The following is a 7,949-nucleotide window of genomic DNA, read 5'->3' as shown; positions in this document are numbered from 1 at the left end:
ATTCATTATTAAAATCTTGACGTTGACAGTACAGGGCAATTTCAGTTAGAAAAGTATTGACTCAGTACTTTACTCAACATCAAACTCCCTACGAAAGACGTACTGGCTATTATCGTGAGGAGAGAAGTTTTATTTAAAGTTCTGGCTATGTTATGAATTTAATAAGGTTTATCTTGACTCGCATTTTATCATGCTAAAATGAACTTAATATGACTGAACAATGTTCTATGCCAATACTACTTTTAACAATCTAAGAATCAAGTGCTATACGCCAAGTTTGAAGAAACGCGAACTGATACAAGGGGGGAGCAGATAGAGGTAGAATAAACTGTTTTCTTCTCTCTACGTTGCACTAGTATGAACATGAAGGAAACGCGAGTTTTTGGTGTTGTGAAACTTGAAGTGCTGACTGAATCAATATAGAATGTTTGTTCTCTTCACTTAAAAACATATTTACTTCTACTATGCCCCCCCCAGTGGCACAGCGGTATGTCTGCGGACTTACACCGCTAGAAACCGGGTTTCGATACCCGTGGTGGGCAGAGCACAGATAGCCCTTTGTGTAGCTTTGTGCTTAGTAAAAACACTTTCATTGAACATTCTATAATACTGGGCTCTGGTAATATTTAATTGAAGGCTTGCCCTCTCTCTCTCCCCCCTCTTTATTTTTCGCCCTCGACCCCTTATTATTTTTGAATAGAGAGAAAGAATAACACTTTTATTGAACATTCTATAATACTGGGCTCTGGTAATATTTGATTAAAGTCTTGCCCCTCTCTCTCCCTCTTTTTTTTTCGCCCTTGCTCCTAGTGGCACAGCGGTATGTCTGTGGACTTACAACGCTAGAAACCAGATTTCGATACCCGTGGTGGGCAGAGCATAGATAGCCCATTATGTAGCTTTGTGCTTAATTACAAACAAATTTTCCGCCCTCCATTGGCATAGCGGCATGTTTTCGGACTTATAACTCTAGAAACCGGGTTTCGATGTAAAATGAAAATGGTTTGTATTCATAGATCTTTTTTTTTAACTCTTTCTTTTGAATGTAATTTTAATGTGTTCAACCAATATTAGTTTGCCATACACTGTTCTTTGTAAGTTGAAATTGCCTAACGGTCTAATATTTGTTTAGGTTTTTGAAACAGAATTCACTTTCAAAGGAACGTTAAGGGCTGTAATAAGAATAATTCCGGTGGAGGGGGGTGGGGGGTGAGTACTGTCCGAATGTGCTTGAAATAGGAAATAACAGTTGAGTCGTGATGTAAACAGTTCAATGAAGAGTAATCACTAAATCTGTCAGAAACAGAAATGGTGCGGAGCGAGCAAGCTTCAGTAAGTTGGATATTATTTGTGGTGAACAAAACCAACTCGTATATTTACAGCTTTCTGATTGCAACATGAGGCCTATACCAGAAACTCAATATGTAAGACGGAACTGTAGATATTATCAATACAGGCCATTACTTATAAGACACCCATTAAGGCTTAACGTACAATTTCGCAAAGTCAGAGAGAGAGAGAGAAAGCTATGTAATTTTCCAACCATATCTTTACTTTATTACTTGTACTGAACAGTGTAAATATTTGCTTAGAAAACAAAACAAAAAAGTCAGCCTAGGTTGACGAAGCACGAATCAAGCTATCCAAGTTCAGTACTGATATATTATACCTCTCTCAATCTCTGTCACCTACACTCTGCTAGCAACACCACAAACAAAGCTCGCGTTATTAACTTACATGTGGCAGGACGTTATTAGGGGATAAGTGTTTATGAAGAAAGAAATGAAGCGCGTATTTTCGTTTTTTTTTATTTATTGTAAGATACATCTTATACGTGAGTTTGTATTAAAGGACATTGTAGGTGGTAATTGAGAGCTTCTAAACTGATAATCCATAAATTCCATGCAAAGTTGTAAAAATCAGGGAGGATTTTGCTATTTACAATTGATATAGGAAAAACGTTAGGTGTTCTAACGTTTTTAACTTAAAATTCTTTATATATATATATCTTAGTTATGTAACACAAGTATCATCTTATCGTGATAACTCTGAAATGGATCATCATTCTTTAAGAAGTAAGGCTGAAGAGGTTTTTTGGGCCATCATCCAAACATAAATACCTGTGCTAAAACGTTGACATATATAATGAGACTAATGTATTTTCTGGATTATTCATTAATCTCAGATATCATTGTGATCAGATTTATTTACAACTATTGAAATTAGAATTTGTTTGTTGTTTGTGGAATTTCCCTCAAAGCTATTCGATGGCTGTTTGCGCTAGCCGTCCCTAGTTTTGAAGTGATAGACTAAAGGGAAGGCAGCTTGTCAACACCACTTACTGCCAACTCTTGGACTAGTTTTTAACAACGAATAGTGAGATTGAACGCCACATTATAACGCCCATGCTGAAATAGTAATCACGTTTGTTGAAGGGATTCGAACCCGCGACCAGCAGATTGTGAGTCGAATGCTCTAACCATCAGGCCATGTCAAGTTTCGAAATGCTAAACTGAATTTTCTTGTGTTATTCTCTTTTCCAGAGAATTTAAAATTTTATATTTATTGTTACAGCTTTGAAGTTTTCAATGGTTTGATAATCATAAGAACCATAACAAAAATTTAATAATTTATAATAAATTCAGGTGTTTTTACATAATTTTGCGTGTGAAAATTATGTATCGGTTTCTATTTACATTTAAAGACGGTGTATTCTGGCAATAAATATATATACACAGCTTCTAACGTATTTATTTACGAACTGCATGAAATATAAAGATCACTATCATCTTGTATTACTGGGATGATTGCCTTACAGAAAGATGAAACTATGCTGAATGAATCATGTTTCTGAAGGTATGGCATCATAAATCAGAATGCTTGTACTTTCCATCTTTGTTTGTACCACTGAGTGTGGAGCACACACTTTCATCTTTGTTTGTACCACTGAGTGTGGAGCACACATCTACATCTTTGTTCATACCACTGATTCGTGCTCTGATGCCCATTTCAAACTTTTGGTTAGTTACTTCTTCTCAACAGTAGTTTTCGAGCAGCTACACTTTAATGGAGACTACCCCGAGTTAATGTGTATGTCTTACCGTTCTAAAGATAGCATTCACACCTGTATTTATAACAAGATCTTTACACGACCTTCATCTATCTCGTAAAGCACATAGTCTGGAAGGTTCGGTTTTCTATCACGTCCACTTCTGTTATTAACGGTGTAATTTCCAAGTACACCCTCCATACAACTCCTACTGAGACATTGAGTCGTGCCATAGATTTTAGCGGTATACTGTGACCGGCCTAATTTTTAATTTTTACACGTATATCACAAGGTATTTTAGTCCTGAGAGACATTAATTATTCAATTCACATTATAACTACTGGACACGGTATGATTTCCCGTACTTTTAAAGGTTTTATATTGGAATGGCACTTTCTGATTGGTTAGATAACAACCACCAACGATTCAACTTTTCAATACCTGACGAAATTTAGATGCAATTCATTTTCACACGATAAACAATGGCACTTTCTGATTGGTTAGATAACAACCACCAACGATTCAACTTTTCAATACCTGACGAAATTTAGATGCAATTCATTTTCACACGATAAACAATGGCACTTTCTGATTGGTTAGATAACAACCACCAACGATTCAACTTTTCAATACCTGACGAAATTTAGATGCAATTCATTTTCACACGATAAACAATGGCACTCCCGTAGCATTTGCTTTTTTGTACCCTTTTACTCAAGTTTTTACATAATTATTCCTAAACCTGCATGTCCCAGAATCACGAAACTATAAAAGTATGATAGATATTATAAGAAAAGTAATAAAGTATATAGAAAATAACACATGCCTGCGAATTTAAACTTAATAAAAGTTGTTTTGGTTTTAATAACGGATTTTTCATAATTCAGCTACGCAGATTTCAATAATAATATTTTTTTTTCTATCACGTAAGTATGTTTTATAAATCGGGAAGATAAAAACAACTTTTACTAAGATCATATTATTATTTCGTTTACCACAATGAATTTTTTATTATTATTATTATGTTTGTTGTGTTTGGGTTCTAGAACGATCGATAAGACTCACGTCACGATTGGTCTAGAGAAATCTATAGCCAGTGGTTGTCAACATTATATGCATAACAAAATGTGACCCGATTTCAATAAAATATGATTCACTTATGTAGAAGAACATATGACGTTTTGTGAAAAATCTGTACGTGATGGAAAAAAATGGATATCATTTTCGGATTCAGCATAGAGGAATTACTGTAGAACATGTAAACATTTCAAGGCACTAAAACCATCGCAGGCCTCTGTAATTAATAATATTAATATCAGCGTCAACGCAAGGGAAAAATCACCTTGAATTCTGACACTTTTATGAAAATTTTAGGCAGAAGCAAATGACATTCTGACTGTGTAACAAAAAAGGCAGTACAAACATCGTCTAAGTCAATTTGCCATATATATATGTTGAAAACTTGCCTATATCTAATTAAGCAAAATAGTACACGTATGAAGCACAAGGCATGAAATCGGAAAATGAGAAGACTTTTTATCAGTTCAAGTGAACATCACAAATGGAAATATCATCAATAATAAAACCCTCACAGAATTAAATAAATACCTGGAAGGAGGTCATGCCGTGCTGTCTTAAAAAATACTTAACTACATCATTAGTTGTAGTTGGAAGATTAGTCAACATTTATCAAGGGCTTGGTACATCTTTCGTAATGTTGTGACATAAGAAACGGTATACTGTTATGTTTTTAATAGTTGGCCTTCCTATTTTGTTTTTATGTTGAGCGCAAATTTGCCCTGGATTTTGGAGCTAGCGTGTGCTACATCAAAATAGTCCCCACACTTTCAGCTGTGTATGCATTATAAATGTGACAGTCAATCCCTGAGCGTGAATGATAGGTGGTAGGATGATGCTGATTCGCTGCCTTCTCTCTGGTCAGTAGTTCAAAATTAGGAACGGAGGTAGATAGCCTTAGTAGCTTTGTGATAAACTGAGTTATAATTGAACATCGATTGAAATCATTCTAAAAATACCAAATAAATTTGTAATTCATCATATTTTTTATTCAACATGACTTCTTAGTATCGTATGTTGTAGAAATCAAAATGTTAGTTCTTAAAAACAGTTATGTACCTCACCTGGTGGCTAGCGTGCCCAGACTGCGAATCTAAGGAATCATGGTTTGGGCCATGGGGGCGTTATAAGAGTGACAGTCAAATCCCAGTATTCGATCAGACTAGCATAACACAAGGGTTTGTTATGAGCGCTGTTTACCAACTGTCTTCCCTTTAGTCTATCGGCTCAAAGTTAGGAATTGCACAGAAAAAGCTGAAACAAATAAAATGAATAATACTGAATAGTATTATTTCGACAACTTTAAGCAACCGGAATCCTTTTTATCATATGTTGGGTAAAAAACACAACGTATTCATAAATATTTCTGATTCATCAAAAACATTATTTGAATGCTGATAGACCTTTGAATTGAGCGCAAAGCTATACGAGGGCTATCTGCGCTAGCCGTCCCTAACTTAGCAGTCATCACCACCCACCGCCAACTCTTGGGCTACTATTTTACCAACGTATAGTGGGACTGACCATCACCTTATAACGATCCCCTTGGCTGAAAGGGCGATCATGTTTGGTGGGCTGGGGATTCGAACCTGTAGATTGCGAGTCAAGCGCCCTAGCCAACTGGTCATTCCGGGCCCCGAGTTGACTTATTTAAGTTTTAAATGTATTATAGGTTCCATATCTATACTGATACTGACATAACTCACCAGATTTCAGTCAGGAATAATCACACGTATGACTGATAGCCTACCTTTTCTTAGGTAATACAATCCCCTAGATTTGTATTTAAATATTAATTTTTCCCCATATAATAGAATATCCAGTAGGGTTAAAAAATAAGCTCTTGTTAACAAGTGTCCCTACATGTCAGATATTTGTTTGCTAATTGATTCAATTAAACCTTTAGGGTTAGCTTTCAACCACGACAGTATATTGTAGCTTTGCTTCTACAGAGATGAGAAATTTGGGTGTAATTGACATACGCTATGTTCCAGAACATTATATAATTTTTAAATATCAATTTGTATTTTTTTTAGTCGGAAGTTTATTTAGCTATTAATTTCTATACTTGGACAATAGAATTCTTTGTTTCTTTTATTTGTTTAAATTCAAAGCTGCAAAATAGGTTATCTTCACCATTCCTCCCGAAGGGATCAGACCCAGAATTTTAGCTTCATAAGACCTCAATCCTACCGTTGAGTCACTAGGAGCCCACATATGGTTACTTGATCTACAGTTGTAACTGTCGTGCCCTCTATCAACACACACACACACGCACTATTTCATTGAAGCTGACATGTATAAAAGTAATCATCACCAAGGAGCTGATCGTCTTCGAAACAGCTTCGTCTATACACATTTCATTTAATTCTTTTATTATTACTGAAGGTGAATTTTATGTTTCATAGCATGTGTGTGTGTGTATGAAAATAATACATTGGATCAAAATTCATGAAGATTTTATTACATGTGCAAACATTTTCAATCTTCTAAAGTTAGGGGTGTGCAAAATACTTCTTATACATATCTAATAACATGTGATATTTGCATCTGACAGTTTATGATTAAGTTTGTCTGTTTTTCATTAGAGATTGCATTAATAATTTCATTAAGGTAAACTTGGTCATCTGATGTATGGCGTGAGGTATCTGAAAATATAATGTGTGAGAACGAACAGAAAAGTGCAGTATCATTTCAACATAGTTAGTTATCTCCAGGTAAGGACTCGGCATGGCTACGTGGTTAGGGCGCTCGACTCGCAATCTGGGGGTCGCGGGTTCGAATCCCCGTCCCACCAAACAGCAGTGGGGGCGTTATAATGTTACGGTGAATCCCACTATTCGTTGGTAAAAGAGTAGCCCAAGAGTTGGCGGTGGGTGATGATAACTAGCTGCCTTCCCTCTAGTCTTACACTGTTAAATTAGGGACGGCTAGCGCAGATAGCCCTCGTGTAGCTTTGCGTGAAATTCAGAACAAAACAATTCTTAAGATGAACGTGAGAATAGACATCGTCATATATATACGGAACCCATCCTTTGGACACCTAATAATTTAAAGACTAGAACATAAGCACGAACATATAAATATTGGAGGTTTTCATTAATGAGCTAATTATTTTATGATCAAGCTGTCGTATGGTACGACAGATTTGTCTATACTTGTGACCACAGTCTCCACGCATTATCTTAGTGCAGTCAAACACCTGACAAAAAACGTATTCATTTTTTTACGGTGTCATTTTCTATATACTGTAAAAGTTTTCTTGTATGGGAAAAATTGAGTTTCGCATCCTGCTGCAATACACGGAATTAGTGAAGTGCAGCTTTTGAATGCTGAATTTATGTATTACTTCTAATCTTATGCCATGCCTAATTGGGTATTACTTCCAATCTTATGCCATGCCTAATTGGGTATTACTTCCAATCTTATGCCACGCCGAATTGGACGTTATTACTTCCAATCTTGTGCCATGCCGAATCGGGCATTACTTGTAACCTTACGCCTTGAGTATTTCTTCCAATTTTACGCCACGCCGAATTGGGTATTTCTTCCAATTTTACGCCACGCCAAATTGAGTATTACTTCCAATCTTATGCCACGCCGAATTGGACATTACCTCCAATTTTATGCCATGCCAAATTGGACATTACTTCTAAACTTATGTCACGCCGAATTGGGCATTACTTCCAATCTAATGCCACGCTGAATTGGGTATTACTCCCAATCTTATGCCACGCATAATTAAACAGTACTTCCAATCTTATGCCATCCCGAATTGGGTATTACTTCCAATCTTATGCCATGCCTAATTGGGTATTACTTC

Source organism: Limulus polyphemus, unplaced genomic scaffold, assembly GCF_000517525.1.
Source record: "Limulus polyphemus unplaced genomic scaffold, Limulus_polyphemus-2.1.2 Scaffold669, whole genome shotgun sequence".
Classification (NCBI taxonomy): Eukaryota; Metazoa; Arthropoda; class Merostomata; order Xiphosura; family Limulidae; genus Limulus; species Limulus polyphemus.
The sequence above is the reverse complement of the archived record's forward strand: the minus strand, read 5'-3'. Positions refer to the sequence as shown.